We start from the raw sequence: 17,814 nt of genomic DNA, 5'->3' as shown, positions 1-17,814 counted from the left end.
ATATTGGCAAAGGTACTGCATTTGATATAATTTTTGGCACCTAGCTTTAGAAATACTTTAAGACAGTGTAAAATGGCTACGTAACTGTGTAACTGCACATCTTTAAGAATATTCATTGAACTTCATTAGAGAGCCCAATACTTTTTTCTTAAAAAAAAAATTCCCCTGTATTCAGCTTTCCATTTCAAAAGTTCTCACTAGCTAAACTCTGCTCTTATTTCAGTATTTAAAATTTCAGGGGGGAGAGGACTTATGTCAGTGATGCACATCCTGAAAATCCCACTGGCAATACAATGAAGGGCTGCAGTGCTAGAAATATTACAAATGGAGTATTTTACTAACATTGGTAGTGCCAATACAATCTACTTCAGCTTATATTGCCATGCCATAAATATATTGTGGGATAATGAAAACTGGCCAGTATAGGAAAATGCTATTAAACAGTCTATTTTTGTCACTCACTTCACCCAAGGTAAACAAGGGGATGCTCAGCCCAGCTTAGTACTTCATGAATCACTGTGATAAATTACAAAGATCTATGAAAATCTGGTACTATGAATATCTCTGAATGCACAAGTCCTCAAATTAATTTTGGGAAATATTTTTCTAATTTTTTAATGATTTAAATTGTAATATTTAAGGATATAACATAAATCTAATATTAAATACTAAAACTTTTACATTTTAGTATATTTCCTTTAGAAAGCCTATTGTTAGCATAGCAGTACACTCTGAAAAATCCAAGGACAGACTAATAAGGTCATACATCTCCAATTATTTTACAGCTCAGTTTTTCAGAATAGATGCAACAGGATTTATACATCAATAGTTGTATGAATTAGCACAGTTCAGAAAGCGTTAAGGTATAAATGCTTGCAGGATTATTCATGTTCCTAAAAACTTAAGAGACAAGGCTCTAGTTCTTTTGCAAAGCAGAAAGAAATCTTTCTATTAAAAAAAAAGAAAATCTTGTCAATGACTTCACCACATTTCAGAAAAATCTCATCTAATGATTCAAAGTCCTTTTACAGAAACAGTATTTGGAGAGATTAGTCAGTATTTCAGGAAAGAATTTCATGAATGGCCTTCATAAAAATGAAAGAGAACAACACACTTCCCTAATTATACAACTCTTACCATTCTCATTCTCTGTCCTTTCTTTACATGGTGGGGCTTTTTTTCCCCCCTCACTTTTATAAACGTAATATTTCAAACAATAACTGGGATAAGTATTGGGCTGTTTTACCTCCTACTTTTAGAATATTGCACGATGAGTTGTCTACGTGTGCTGTCACTCGCAGTTTTAGTCTCACTGGAAAGCCAGCCTGATGTGTAAAACCTGCTGCCCCATCCCTTTCCCTGTGTGTTCCCTGGCCTTTTTGAGCCACACTGAAAATATAAGGATGATCGACTGTTGCTGAGGATTTGGGATCTTTTAAGCCTACAAGAAGAGGATGTACGGGAAGGCTGGAGTTAGTTTTTTTGAGTCTGTTTTGTTTTATTACATTTCTGTGAAACTCGGTTCATTAATGCGATCCTTCCTATAAAAGCCTCAAGTTACTTGTTCACAGTGCTGTCTGGGGAGAAAGGAGAGAGGGAGAGAAGATCTGAAATGAAAACACTTAAGAACTAATACAGAAAATTACTGTCAAATAGAATTGGAAAAATACTCTCTGCAATTTTCATAAGGGTTTCGGTGTAACTTTTTATATATCTAATGATATTATTTTTACTCAAAGAAAAGGGAAAGGGGATTTTTTTATGTGTATTTTTTCTAGTAATACGTTATTAGGAAATAACGATTAAACCTGCTGTTGTTGCTCTAAGTATTTTGACATCTCTGTACCCCACATGCTAATTGTGACTAAATTACAGGTGCAAAAAACCATTATGAATCACTTTTTTGGTGTGGCTTCACCTGGAATGAAGACAAAGCTGTCTTTGGACCAAGAAGCAAGTGTGACCTCATTATTTCCTGGTGTTGGGAACTGCTAGCCAGCCTCCAGTGTCAGCCACACCTATGTCAACTCATGCAATTCAAATTAATCGAATTGAGTTATTCCAGATTTACATTACTGGAAGTAAAAGGAGAAGATGGCCTTTCAACGACTTTTACAGGCTTCATTGGAACGTGGATTTGTCATGTTTACAGGGATCTGGTGTTTTCATGGCTAAAGAATAGAATAACAAGGAACAAAAGGTATATATGGGTAATCGCACTTAATGCTTCAAATGTTTGGGGTTTGTCTTTTTATTTAATTCTGTATATAGTTCCATGAGGTTGAGGATTAAAATAACGCAAGCACCATTATTCTCATGGTACTCAAGTTCTGGGCCAGCAGGAAAATGGTGAAAAGTCCAAATACTGCCTTGAAATATCCCCTAAGATTTTCCAAGATGTGAAACCCACAAGGACAAAGATGCATGCTGCCAATTTAAATGACCCTCAGGAAGACGATGCTAATAGTTCCTAGGCATATAAATGTATTTTTGTTAGTTAGATTGCAAAAGGTGAGGGTTGATAAAAGCGATCTCATTTTCTCCTTAAAGAAAATTCAAGTTTCTTCAGGAAAAATGAACTTCAGATTTTACCATCTACTGGAAAGCATGGACTTCTAAGGATCTGAGGAACAGATCAGAATGAGGGATTTAGTGTCACACACTACAAGTCTGTAACCTCTGTGACTCTTAAAAAACAGAGGAGGAACAAAAGACTTTTTCCCAAGAGTGGTATCTCCCAAAATTATGCGTCTGGTAGCCCTTGCTTGTAATTAGACTGGAACCCAGGCAAGAAGTGACATGCAAAAGTGACAAAGCAAAAATGAAAACACTCACACAATCTTTTAGAAGAAAAGTTTCTCAAGGGAAGTCTTCCCTGTAGATTAAATTTAACACTTGGAAAAGTTTCAGCCTGTATCTTAACCAGCAGTATTTTCAACCTTCATTTGCCTTGCTTGCCATTTGGGAGAACAGGATCTAGCCTTACAAGAAAAACCAGACTATGAGACAGGTCATGCTTACAATTAGCTTGCTAAGAATAAACGTTGGCTTGTCCAGAAGACCTGCACAATATACTATTTAAGTCCTTTGGGTGGAGGTGAATTCCATCCCTAGCAAGTTTATTCTCTGTATTGAGCACTGGAGCCATATCAAATACAATTAGCTTCACTGTAACTCAGTGGAACTCATTATGTCCAGATATCACTGAGGCCAAGGTCTTGGCTGGAATCAAAGAATAACAGGGGATTTATATGGTTATGGAGACCATCTATAGTTACATTACACAGGATTAAAAAACCCACACACATTTTAAAGAAAATAAATCTCTAGGTTTTAAGGCATAAGCCAACTTTTCTCTGAGAAGTTGAGAATAAAGTTTCCTTCTAAGTAGGTTACTCTGCAATGGTGGTGGGCAGGAAGGGTCTTCCCCATCTCTAACCATGGAAAAGTGCCTCATCTAACCAACTCTGACCACACAGATTGCCTCTGCAGGCTCTAAAGCGAAATGGACATCTCAAAATTCCCCATTCTGGGCTAAACTGCCCAGTAGAGGTACTTCTTTCTCTTACTGATACAGGATGGACTCTAGACAATGGGGTTTTACCTCACCTAGAAGCAGGTAAGCTAAATCCCACCGCTGTCTACTTTTTGGCTTCCTAAGCCTGAAGCATCTGATGTTTAACACCGCTGCCTCAAACACTGTACTTGCACATTAGGGCAATTTCTCTCTTAACGCAACCAGACCTACAAAACTTCAGGGCTTCAAGCAGCTCCCTTTTTAGACAAGTATTAAAAATAAATGAAATTATCACAGCAATAATTTGCATCAGTGTTAACGTTGCAAACATATAAAAGTTACCCTCTTAGTTTGAAGCTGAAGCTAGACAAATTCAAAACAAGGCATTCATTGTAAATGATCAGGATAAATAAGAAATTCTGAAAGGTGTAGCAGGTCCTCAAAAATTGCATTTCCATCGCTGCTAGCTGCCTTTCTTAAGGCTGAAACCTCAGCTCAATGCAAGTTGTTGGGCATGTCAAATAAATTATTGGCTGAGACTCTTATACCCTGTGTTAGGCAGGAGGGCAAACTAGATGATGATAATGGTACCTTCAGGCCTCACAACTGGTGAGCTACCAGTTCTCCAAATGCACAAAGAGGCTGAAATTCTCAATTGCTATCCCTGCTTCTTGCTCCCTCTTACAGAATTTCACCCCGGAAGGATAGAAGTGTGAGCAGAGGATGGGACAAAAGGGAGAGGAGAAAGAGAGTAAGAAAAGGGGGCTTCATACCCAGGGGACCCTTTGGTATGCTGTGCTATGGGCATATGCACGCTTACAGAGAACTGCGGGGATACCAAGAGAAAGGAGAGAGACTCCACAGGGTCTCTCGGGTAAATCCATGCCTGAGTTTCACCACAGCAACTGTGGGGAGAGCATGGCCTAATTCTTTCCACAGTCAATATGTGTGCAGGTGTGCTAAAGCGAGAGATTTCTGCTGCACGACACCAGTGACACAACCATTAAAAAAAAAAAAAAAAAAGGAAAAAGAAAGGAGAGGAAAAATCAATAATAGCTGGACATTCATTTAAACAAATGCATCATCCCATAAACAGTGCAGCAGCTTTCAAATGTAAACAAGAAAAGGTGAACTTTGTTCACATTATGTCTCCAGCTGTTTTGTGTTTCAAGACTGTGCGCCACAGCTGGGCTGATGAGCTCTGAATCCTGGGAAAAGGGGAAATATTTAACCTAACTTAAACAGAAAGAAGCAAGCCTCAATGGTGAGAGATAACAGGTGGGAGTCGTGCTCTGCTGCTGTGCCTGGAGGGTAAAATCTGGCATGCAGAGGTAGCTTCAGAACAAAAGTCGTCACAGCTGCTGTTTGCTGTTCTCCTCAAGTCCTTCCCTATTTATTCAGCATCACTGACAGCACCCTGGCAACATTAGTTTAAGTCACCATCAACTGCTATAAAATGAGCTCGTGGTCCTGAAGCCAGGGCAAGACGTGGGCGACCTTATCTGCACGTCTGTGCTTCTGTTCCTCTGTGTAGAGAGCACACAGTGAAAATGTGCATGTAAGCCTCCCCCACCGCTAAAATATTGGGCTGGCTGCGGTGAAACATGGGTTATTTTTGTCCAATCCCCAAACCTAAAAGCCACTCACAGAACAGAAAAAGAAGTGTAAGAGCAATCCCTATTCATATTTGCAGGACGATAGTGTTAACAAGAATAATCTTCATTATCTTAGCACAGACGAAAATCTGATGTAGACTCTCTGCCTCTTAGTTCTGTTGCTGCTTTCTCTATCTGTAGCTTGCTTTAATGTCAGGCTTCTAAGACTGCAACGGTCCTCTGGGTCTTGAGTTTCTTTCTCAGGCACTGAAGGCAAACCCAACATCAGCAGAGTTACATTGTACGCTAAAGTTTAGTGCTCAGGCCCTCCCCTCATACAGGTACAGCAGCTCTCGCCTCCTGTATCATCACCACACTGCACCTAACATGCAAAGCCTTAACCCACTACAATCCCAAGACGTTTGCCGTTATGGATTTGCAACTACCAAATGGAATATGACAACTACCTGAAAAAGAAAAATATGTTTAAACCATCACGGCCTCAAACCAGCACTGAACCTGTTACCACTTGCCCCTCCTGTTCCAATTTTCATCATTGCTAAAAAGCCTTCATAAATTTCAGACACATACTCTTGAATAAGAAAGAAAATGCAATAGTCCAAATCCAGCCTCCTTGCAAGCCACTGGCAAGAATCCAAGCAGTTTAAAAAAAAACAACCCACAAACGTGGGCAGCAATGTGTGGCTCTTTTTAGTATGCAACATTCAGCAGGATTTCTCTCTCTTCCTGGGGCCCTCTCAGGACCACCAATATGGATGCAGATGCCAGATATTTAGCAACAAAGAGGGGTGAACAAGTAAGAAAAGTAAGATGGCAGCTTGAGTCACATATTAGAATTGCCTAGCACGTCATTTCCATTGCACAGCAGATTCGAAAGACTCACATCAGCACATGTATAAATCACATCATGAGGAGGGGGCTTTCACAAGCGGATCTGCAGGGGTACTTCTGTACCCCTAGCACTATTGGAGACTGCATAACAGGATGAAGTTACAGCCTGAACCAGAATTTAGCACAAAATCCCTCTCGTGCTGACCCTTACAGGAGCCACAAGCAGCACGCATGTACTTTCCAGCAGAACGGACTAGATTTTTAAAGATACAAGCACTATGAGAACAAGGCGAAAAAACCACCTTCAAAAACTTGTCCCAGCACCTTTCGGTTGACCCAGACCAGCCATTGCAGAGGGAAGTGAACCTACAGCCCCACTCACTCCCAAATGTTCCCGAACATAAATACTGTGAATCTGACTGCCCCTTTTTCTCCGTGTGCAGAACAGCCAGGATCTCGCATACGGCCATTACTCCTCCAGTCATATGGGAAAAGAGCAGTGCCTGCTGAAGGCGGGCACTCCTTAATCTCCTTCATAAAGGTCTTCCCCTCAGAAATGTTGCTCAAGCTGCTGCTGAAAACCCCAGCTGGGATATGAGCTTTACTGGACAAGATATTCATTGTTCAATTTATGGCTTGACTGTACTTGTAAAAATGTGTTTCACTTCAGCATCAGATGAGCTGGATGAAGGGAAGCAAGGGAGGAGTTCATCAGAGGGTTTCTTTCTTTATTTGATTTGTTTTCTGAATCACTGAGATGAAGATGTTTGTCTAGCTCAGTGATGGGTAAACATCTTTGCTTTTCCCTGCCTGTCATGTTTTCACTGGTAGGATTTACAAGTTCTAAAAGTTGCATTCTGAAGGAGATACAGAGGCACACACAGAGGCAGAGACAAGAAAAAGGGAGGAAAGTTTTCTACCTGCCAGGAGCCAAAATCTGTTCAGAGTTGCACTCACATGTAAGTCTGCAGTAACCCCAAAACCATCAGTGGGGGCATGCTAGTGAAAACCAACACAGCATTCAATTTCATTCAGCCAAATAAAATAAATAAAAAGAAGCTATAGCCTGAAATTCCAGGAGCAGAAGAGAACCTACGGTTACGTTCACCGTCACAGCAGATCTCGGTGACGGAGCTGTTTTGCAGGGGAGACATATTGCAAGCACCAACTGACAATGCAGGACAACACAGCAGTTTGATCAGCATGTGTTTTATTTCACTGCCGAGTACCAGGACTGTCATGAAACCAGGAGAGGGAGGCTCTGCCTGCATGATGGACGTCTCTAATGAGGCTTGGTCACTCTGTGTGAAATAGTCAACCTTGTCAACCTACAACACACTGCCATCGCACAATCTCATGTGCTATCATTCAGCTTATAATGCAGCTACACTTCCATACATGTGCTTGTGAGCATATTTTAAAAGCAAAACAGGATTTACCATAGAGATGTAAAGAAGTTACCATAAAGGAGTTACTTTTGAGGCTTTCTAAAGTATGTTCAAAGTAACCAGTCCCCCACATAACGTGAAATCAAAGAGTGAAAACCTGCCAGAAAGGATATTAAGACTCTCTTGATTGTGCAGGCTCATAAAATAAATGTGTTGGTTGTTATGGATTAAAGTGTGTACCAAAAAGATGAAGGAACACCTAGCATCTGGAGTCTATATTGTAGTCTCTAAAATTCCTAATAGATCTGTGTCAAAAAAAGATATACTGAGATTAATAGGCTAAACTGAAAACATATCCCTTCAAGATGAACAGAAAAATGTTTAGCCAGAAGTAACACAATCCCCAGGATTTATGCACTTCCAAAACTCACAAGACTGTCATTCCTCTATGCATTTCATCAATTTCTGACCTTTAGATTTATCTAAAGGTGAACAATACTTTAGCTTCCATTTCATTGCAAATTCCGGATTATGGGAAATTAACAAAAATCAATGCGCTGTTTGCTTTCCTCGGCACTCATGACCTCTGCAAGAACTGGCTATGGCAGTGTTTAAATGCAAAATCTCTATGCTCTCCCTAGATAATTTAGGAAGAGACCAGTATTAGTAATTCAGTAGGTGAATCTTTCAAAATTGATCTAAAAGCTCCTTAAAGGTTTCGCTATACCTTTTAAAAGCACCAAGGTATCAGCAGAAATTAGCTCCTGTGACAAAACTTGCAAATGTCTCCCCATGTTCCTACTGCTTTTGAAGGAGAATAAGATATTCTGTGTTTCATGGGTGGCAGCATCACCACACACAGTTTCCAGTCACCAATAAATACATTCTCTGCATAGCCAGTTATTTCACTTTATCACTACCCAGGGCCTGATAGCCTTTGGCACTTCAGCCTGTTCATACAACCCCGACAGGGTGGCAGGATCTGTAGGGACGGCATAAAAATCCTTTAGGGCCAAATTTACATACCTTGGACCACATGGTGCAAAAGGGCCTTTTAATATAAGCCGGAATCAGCATCTCGATGTTCCTTTCACATGGATCTTCCCATATAAATGCAAGGCAATGATAGGATGACTGCTCTCCAAATACTGAAGTTGGTAGCCAGTCAGTAATCTGTTGAAAGGGATTGCCAGATTTGGGCATTGTTCTTCTAAATTTCTACAGAGGGGCCCAGGAAACATTCACTGCCACCCCTTTGCTGCTCAACAGGAGGAGGAGAGTCTTCTCCCACGCTTGGTACTACCCCAAGAAGCACCTACCAAGGCCTAGAGCTGAAAAACCAGCAGCAAAACAAATAATACTCTCCCAAGCTAGATGCAAACCTGTCCTGCCCAGAAAACTTCCACCTACCAAAGACAAGGACAGCAGCCTCCCAGAAGGACACCAGGGGAAAGGCACCTTCCCTGTAACACAGAGAAGCACCAGGGAACAGACAAGCAGAGTTTAGGCATAGCTGGGTCCTGAGAAAGCTGGTCAGAGAGGGGCTTCAAACAAGGGAAAAGGAGGTGGGTGCAGAGAACTGTGGTAGATACACAGCTGTCTTCTATTAACATCTCCAGGCTTGAGCTAACCAGGGGTTTCATTAGAAGATGAACCACACCTGGGTCCCAGTGAATTCTGAATGCCAGCTCTACTTTTTATGAGGTTGTTGCTTCTTTTTCAAGCATCTTTTACTTGTTACAGCCAAGGATTTTTTACTTTCTTTCCTCAAGATTGCCCCTCACAGCCATTTCTTTAAGCACTGGGAAGGAACTCTGATTATACTTGTTCTGGACAATGGTTGTGGCACAAAAAATTTTATTTTAATTTTTAATAACTATATATTGTATTTAATTACCAGCTTGTAGTTTCTTTGCATTAGGTTTCTTTTTAAAATTCATTAGCAATCATGAAGTGTAACAATATTTCTGTCCTTCCATCTACTATAAAGACAATATCTGCCAGAAACTGTATGTGATGACCATAGTGCTGTTCAAACCATTTACAAAATGAGTTCTTCCTACTTTCAGAATAGCTCAAAGGCAACTATGACTGCAAATAATTGGTCCCCTATGATACTGGTACACACAGATTGATAAACTCCACGAGGATAATTTCGGCAGGAATGACTGAATGGCTCAGAATTTCAAGTACTTTACATCTCTTTAGGTTTTCTCAGAAAGCTCTTCTAATTTTGAAAAATCTTATTTCTTCTCTCTCACGCAGATGCTGTTTCTTCCTCTGGTTTTTCTTCCTGTGCTATGACTTTGGTAAAACAACTGCTTAGTTCCAAAGAGAGGTCTACTCACAATACAAAATGCTAGAAACTTGCTTCTATTTCTTTTCAAGTCCACTCCAAATGTGCCAATAAGACACAGAAACAGCACATCTGGAGGACGTACTATAAAGACAATATCAGCTATAAAGACAATTCCATAGCAGTGCAGATAGTCCATTTAACCCCATCTTGCCAACTTCACTACAATTATTTTCAAAGTGAGGAGAGAAAGTGGGGGTGAACTTTTGGCATTATAAACATCTCTTCTACTGCAGTGGCACGCTCTAGTAAAAGTGTCTGCAATACTGAGGTGGATCTGGAATTTCTTTAGGTAGACAAAAAGCTGAATTTAGAACGACAGATGGCCCTTCATGTACAGCATTAGCGTTAACAATATCTTGGGGGGGGAGTACAGCTTCAAGAACACAAGTACTATTAAAATTCTTTTCTTCTTGGATGTGTCTTCCATTTATTAATTTGTCTTTGTGTCTTTTGTTTAGTTCACCCCCTTGTATTTTCACCAGGCACCTTGTTCCTAGTGAATACCTTATGTCTAAGGGTGCACGAGTCATTAGACTTTGAGACCCCAGGTTCTCAAGAGGATATGAAGCTTGATAAAACAATTCACTCCCCTCTTTTGTTAGTAAAAGATACAGCCAAGTCCCTCATTATTTAAAAAAAAAAAAAAAAAAAATCCACCCAGAAAGACGCCAGCCAACAAAAGTCAGGGGCACTTGAAAATAAACATTTTGGAAAGTCCTGGGAAATTCTGTGATTTCTCCCCTTCTGAAAACAACTCACCACGTCTGCAGTTCCAAAAGATCAGAGGACTTACGTGTCTAACCAAGTCACCTACGCCACTCTTAACACAGTAACTGCTCCTCGGAAATTTCTGAAATATGGTGCCATTGTTACTGAGCTTTAACAATGATAATGAAAACAAGGCTGCCATTTTGTATTTGGACTGATCAAGAAGGGGCCTGCATTATACATACAGCTGCTTATACCCGCTATAAAGGATAATTTTGCTGTATTAACTCCATAAATTTGATAGAGCCAGCAAGGCTTCTACTGCATAATAGCTTAATTTTTCATTCTAATAATAACTGGCTGCCAGTTGAAATGAATGGGAGCAAAAACAAACATTTCTGTTCCATGACATGATCCATGACAGATGTACAGTTTAGGAGGCCCTAGGGCAGGGTATTCCAAGCCTCTCCTCCCTTCACCCCACGGCGGTAAAAGCATTAACACCAAGAAAAGAGACTGAACTGTAAAGGAACTCCTAGGAAAATGACCCAGCTATCCTCTACTTAATCCACAATTGGCAATATGCCTGATTTAAGACTATGCTAAGCATCCAGGATTTTCTAAAGTGCTTGCAGACGGTTTGTACAGTATAACATACGCCTGTAAACTATAGAGTACGAAACATCCCTCTCTCAATCACACACAAAGGTTTAGTGGGGCTTTTTGCTCTGACTTCTACTTACTCAATTTATGTTGAGAAAACCCTTTCCCTTGGAATATACGGAGAAGTTAAATAACTTGATTATTACAGTTTATTAGCGGTATCAATTTCATGTAATGCAACATGAAAACATGTATCCCCTTTTAAAAAAATAAAAAGCCCACATGCTTGAAGCTTGACAAATTTCAGTGAAAATGGGGCTGCATAGTTCAGTGCCAACAAGTTACTCAGGCTTTATGTGAGTATTGATTTATCTGCTAAATGAAAATGAATAGCCACCATATCTACTGCATTGTTTTGCTGCCTCCGCAAGACAGAGCACCTTCTTAAAGAAACCCTAAGTAGTTTTAAAAGGTGAGTTGACAATGCTATCTTTGCTATCTTTGAGTGGGAAAAATCCACTTTAAGGGCCAGAAATTTGTATTACTTTTGAACAAATGCTGTCAGGGGCAGGAGTGGGCTTTGTGCACGTTTAGGATAGATTTTTAGTGTGGGTTTTCTGTTTGTTTAAGTGACAACATTAATAATCTTTCTGAGAAAAGCGTAAAAGCAAGAATTCACGCGTAAGGCAGGAAAGTATCCAATTGCTGTGTGTGTGAGGATGGGGCAGTGATGAGATTCATGAGGGTGGCGGATTCCCCTCACTAAATGTTTAGCATTTGGGGCCTGTCAATGGGTCATTCCTTTGTATTTTGTTGGACTGCAAAATTCCCTAATGACTTCAAGTAAAGTGGCCATTATAGGTCAATAATTATGGTAGTGTCTGAGAGGCTATCTAATGTGATATAAATGAAAACAACGTATCATCAAAACCCAGGGAGTGCAACAAAAGATGGTAAGAGAACTAGAAATCACCCTATGAAAGACATACTTAGGATCAAAAACTGCACACAATGCATGAAAACAGAATGATGAACAGAAGCATGTCCTTCTGAAGCTGTCGTTTGCCAAATATAACTTGTTGCAACACAGACCAGAAAGGGCGATCCATGGCTGCCTAATGCTAATCTTCAGTTTTTACTCACCATCTGCGAGCATCTGGGTTCTACCAAGGGGTCTCGAGTGCCCGTGTGCCAGCCACCTGTACCAGGTTTCCTGCTCACATCTAAACCCAAGCAGAAGAAAAAAAGCTAACTGCTGGCTGAACATCAGAGATCTCTTCCTCAGTAGGTATGGGTGAGCTCAACATGGCATACATACATAGGTCTTCAGCCTACAAAAACCTTCCTCTTTACTTAAAGTCTTAGATTGTGGTTTGTCACAAGTATTGTGGGGAACAACCCGTTCCTAACCAGGAACTGTTGGATACTGCTGAACAGAGTTGAAGGTAGGTGGACGCGATTAAGATCTGATCAACCAGTGAAAGGCACAACAGGGAACTGAAATTCACTAAGTGAGAAAAAGAAAGATGGTCAGAAATCTGAGATTGCTGGTACTCTGGAAAACTAGGGGAGGTTTCAGTCCTTCCTGAAAGACCCTTTTATAGCTGGAAGTAAAAGGATTATCATCTCCACAGCGTGTTGGAAAAGCATGGAGACAAGTTAATGTGATAAAAGCTTGGGTCTCTGACTTCCACAGTAAGAATGCAAAACATCTTCTTGATGGAAGATGCAAAACAAATATTTTATATGAAGGTGGCAATCCTGCCTCCTCTTTCTGCGGTTACAAACACTCAGTGGTCGAGTGGTTTACTGCTGAAAGTGAGGTCATGTTAGAGCACACCTTAAAGGAGCTGAGTAGGGTAACGCAGAAGCAAAACATGGCTTTGCAAAGAAAAACTGTCTTTCACATCTTGTCAGCTGGCCATGGTTAAAGAAGAAAGTTTACCCCGGCCTAGCTGACAAAGTTAAATAGGTCTGCAATGACTACTAAGTCGATTTTAGTTGCAGTCAGTTGATCCAAATGTATCAGACTGTGTGTGAAGGTATCCTGTCTTTGTAGCAAAGAGAGACACTAGGAGTTTATGCCAACTAGAAGCCACAGCAAGAAGCTCTATGGAAACACAGAGATACATGGTATGATTTGTATGGCTGAAGTGGGATTTGACTTAATGGATGCTACTAATATCCACAGGGAAATTCCCTTGATGCAAAGAAAAAGACAGGATAGAGGGCGAAGAGGAAATCCCATCTTTCTGTTGCCGTTGGACTTCTGAACACAGTACCTCAGCTCATGTTTGGGTTTCGTTTGTTTGTTTGGGGTTTTTTGTTTGGGTGTTTTTTGGGTTTTGGGGGTTTTTGTTTGTTTGTTTTTTGTTTTGTTTTGTTTTTTACTGTGACTAGAATCAGAGACTGTTGCTGACCATGTCAAATTTGGATTAAAACAGAACCCCCGAATCAAAATCCTTCTCAAAGGGTGATTTAGTGTTCAAAGGAAAGGCATGAGTTCAAACATCTCTCTTAATACTTCCCTTTGATTCCTCTAAAAATGTTTGGTTTTGCATGAAGAGTCAAGTAAAAACTACTGGCCTCCTCAGAAAGCCAGTCTTTGGGTTGGTCTTTTTTTGTTGTTTTTCTTTTTTTTTTTATCCCCCTCTACCTGCACCCTCTATGTGAAAGCTTTAGCTTGTCATCTGTTCAAAAAAACCCAACTATGATATTAATATCACACATTCCCACTGGATATGTTATGCAGGACCGCAGGAACTTACTGATGGGAAAATTCCACTTTTTTTTTTTTTGTTATTTCTGCAGGAGAACGTGTAAAATGTTGATTGTGCAACTTCAACAGCATTAACCTCAGAACGGTCCTTGTGTCTTTGTCTCACAGAAAAGAAGCCTTTTCCTATTTTAATTTTATGCATAAGTGCATGAATGCTGAAGTAATATTCACATGCTGCCAGGCACTTCCATATGCCAGCTTTTTTCTTTCTGCATATATACCAGTCTCAGGTAGCAAACGTTGTGAAGCCAAATTACACATTGCCTACATTTGCATACATGTATGCACACGCATGTGTGTTTTTCCCCAAGCCAGTCAGTCCTCCCTGTTTGTCTGCTAGATCTACAAAAGCAAAACCAAAATCCACAGTTGTGTAAATCTCTGAAAACAATAGTAGTAATAAATTAAGCATAACCACAGGACTTTGTCCAGATCCCACCAGCTCTGGTGGTCCTTTATCTCACTGCCACACTAATACTAAAAAAGCTGACTCCTTGATCATGTTGGTCACTCCTTCACTGCTTTATCATCCTACTCCTAACGACACAGTGGCAGCAAATGAGGGTGTTCTCTGGGTTCCTATTAGGAACCTCATTACTCCTCCTTTCTCTCTTTCTTGAATTAAAAATGTTTAAATTAGTTCAATATGTCTCGAACCTCTTCAGCATGCTGCTGTCCATCTGACTCACTTCCAAATTGAAGTGCATATATAAAAAAAATTGAATCAGTTCAATGATTTTAAATCACTCTTCAATGTGCAAAGTAATTTAAAATTACTGGAGTGCTTCCAATTTTTATTAGTCCTTGAATTTGGAAGTGATCGAGGTTCTTCTGGGCATGTGCAGTGCACTGTGACTTAAAATTATTACGTCCATACTTACTTTTTATAAAAAAAAAAAAAACCAACAGATTTTACTTTACAGCAGAAACTGCTGAGGGGTACCATGGAACAGTTTTAAAGAACAAAATGGGGGCTGCATAATTCCAGAATGCATCAATCTGGAAAAACTCTTGCAGTCGTAAGGAAATCAAGAAACACCATAAAATGTTTGAATTGTTCTACGTGCAGCTTGGACTCCCATTTTAATTGCTACAGCACTTTTGCATTTAATTACTTTCAATATATCTAATTGCTCTAAATTTAGCAATTTCCCCAAAATCAATATGAGGGCAGAATCAAAAAGGGCTGACTTTCTCCTTAAATCTTTCAGATGCTTAGTGATATGATTAATCTTTATGCACAAAACCAGCCTTATTGAACTTAATATGCCTCCTCACCTGTTTGAGTAGTCTCAGTAAATGAATGCTACTCCCTTACTCATTTGGGTAGATTTACTGGAGTCCTAGAGAAGATTAAAAGGACTGCTTACAGACGTAAGTATTAACAGTGCCAGTGAGCTTCTCTAATATTTGAAAAAACTAGCCACACTACTGCTTCTCAACAGTCCATTCTAATACAACTGTTTCATGCCCTCAGTATCCCTTTTTTGGAGATACAGTAGTTAAAGAAGTAATCCTTTAAGCTGAAGGTCTTCCCATTCTCCACCATCATAACTGTAGAGTGAGGGATAAAGGAAAAAAAAACAAACCATGATGAGTCAATATGACCCCCATAAGCCCAATAAATTTATTTGACTGCCTTGAAGGCAGTCTCTTAAGAGTGGGTATTTTTATACATCTGGGAAAACCTTCTGGTTTCCTCATCTATGAGGTTTCACAGAAGCTAAATCATGGACATGTGAAGTAAGACCTCCACCCTCACTCCCTTTTGCATAATGTTCACAAAAAAATCCCCACAAACCTTCATACGTTCCCCATAAATATCATGGAGCATAAAATGCAACCTGAGTTCGTGGGGAAGGGGATTGGCTCTGTGAGGAAGGGGACTGCAATTCCAAATAGGCCTGTTTGCTACAAAACTTATGTGCAGAGAGATGGAGTGGCTTAAGATCAATTACCTGAAACCAGGTGCTGAGCAGATGGGAGAATGATTCATCTGGTACGCACTCTCTTCTTGCACATCTCACCTGACTCTCAATGTCTCCGTGGCAGCTGCTGCACTGTGCACAAAAAACTAACATGCCACTGGATTTGGCACCTTGGTCTCCCGTGTTGCCCCATTATGCCACTGCCACTATGGAGCAGAGGAACTACCCTCAGTCTCCCCGCTCCTCTCGCTGTAACTATACATTTTGGAAAGGCAGTTCAGTATCAGTGGCGACGGCAAAAGGCAGTGGCTATGCAACTCCCTGAGGTGAGGTATTTGGAGTACTCACTAGAAATTAAGTGTTCAGGGAGGCCCTTTATCACAAAGCTCTACAGGCAACTAATTTATCACTCCCAAACAAAACTTTGGAGCAGGACTTCAGTCTTGCAGAGGCATCTCTCAGATGTGTTTGAGTGCATGCTCAAACATGCTTCTGGGAGGGAAAAGAAGGCCAAGCCATGCCCTTATTCTTCACTGGGCTCCAGGGATCCTTCTCTCCCAGCTAAACATCTGTCTAAGAGCTGGCCAGAAGGTAGCTCAGAAGCTGCTTTTAAGAGTAAACAACTCAGTGTCAAAGCTCTTAGCATCAGCACTCTGTGAAGGAAACAGAGGATTTACTGTGTCATATGAATTTAATATTTGATACATCCATCCACATATACCTGACTATATCCTGCCCTTGTAATGGGGATGGACTCAATGATCTAATAGATCTTGTCCATTCCTAGCTACTATTATCCTATTATTAAAAGTAATGAGCCTCTAATCTAACAACTGAACTAATCAATAAGAAACTGAGTTTGTTTTTCAAAATTGCTTTAATTTTAAAAATACAGCATGTCCGTTCCCTGCTTCCTGCTTTTGACTGTGATAATAAAACTTTCAGTATGGCTAATGTAGTTTAGCTAAACAAATTAGACAACTGCCCCATTTAGGGGGAAGAGAAAGTTTCCATTAGCCATTCAGATGTTCTTTGCCTGGTCAGCTAACAATTTTTGCAAACCAGACATCAGAAGATATATGATTTTAAATTCACTATAATGCTGGAATATAAGGCTCTGTTATAAACTACAAATAGCATAATGTCACCACAATTTGTTGCTTTATGTTAATCAAAGGGTTTTTTTCCAGTCGCACAGTTGTATGTTACAAGTTGACAGAAAACAAGCTTGCCAGTGGCTTTTGGTCCAGGCACTGGAATGATTTTCAAGGTACCTGGGTTCAAATGTTAATTCTACCTCATACTTTCTGTTTCATTTTGGACAAATCACTTTAACTCTCTCTCAGGGAAGTGAGGACAAAAACCCTCCCTTCCATGCTTGTCATTCTATTGCACTGAGGTAGACTGTAAGCTCTTTCAAGGAGCTCTTGCCAAAGTTACTACGTGTCTTCACAGTGCCAAGCCCAGCAGTTTCGTGACACTAGTAGGGATTGTCAGGGATATTACAGTACTAACAGAAATGGAATTTGGTATATTAGTATGATATACTGCTGATTCATAGTAATATAATAAAAATAATTGCCACGTGCCACAGAATATATGCCAGTTTAGACAATCGTCTTAGATTAGATGCCTTAACTCTAGGCTTGGCCTACATTAGCAAGACGTTTAGTGTGAAAAGAACAGATCAACAGATTACTGCAGTTGGTGCTGAGGGCTCTACATCTACAGCATGTGCACTTTTGGGGTGTTACTCTGAAGCAGATTTTATCTGGTTCCTTGGAGCAAATTCCCCTGCCACTTACATGGTTTTAAGCTGACTGAAGAACAGTCGTTATTTTGGACCATTCCTTCCCCATAGGGGGCTGGCACATGGTTGGTGAGTACCTGGAGCTCAGCTGCTAGTTCATTTTCCTTCAGAAGGAATCTAGTTTTTCCCCACACCAAAATCTCCATGAACTGAACCAATGTGTGGTATGTAGAGAAAATCCAAGCATTTGCTTCTGCTCTAGACCAAAACTCCAATTCAAAGACAGTCACAGATGAGACAGTACAGGGAGATCAATCGAATCCCTTGATAGCTTT

The sequence above is a fragment of the Nipponia nippon genome, unplaced genomic scaffold (assembly GCF_047370975.1).
Source record: "Nipponia nippon isolate SJK-2023a ecotype South Korea unplaced genomic scaffold, ASM4737097v1 scaffold_4, whole genome shotgun sequence".
Lineage (NCBI taxonomy): Eukaryota > Metazoa > Chordata > Aves > Pelecaniformes > Threskiornithidae > Nipponia > Nipponia nippon.
This window is presented reverse-complemented; position numbering follows the sequence as displayed.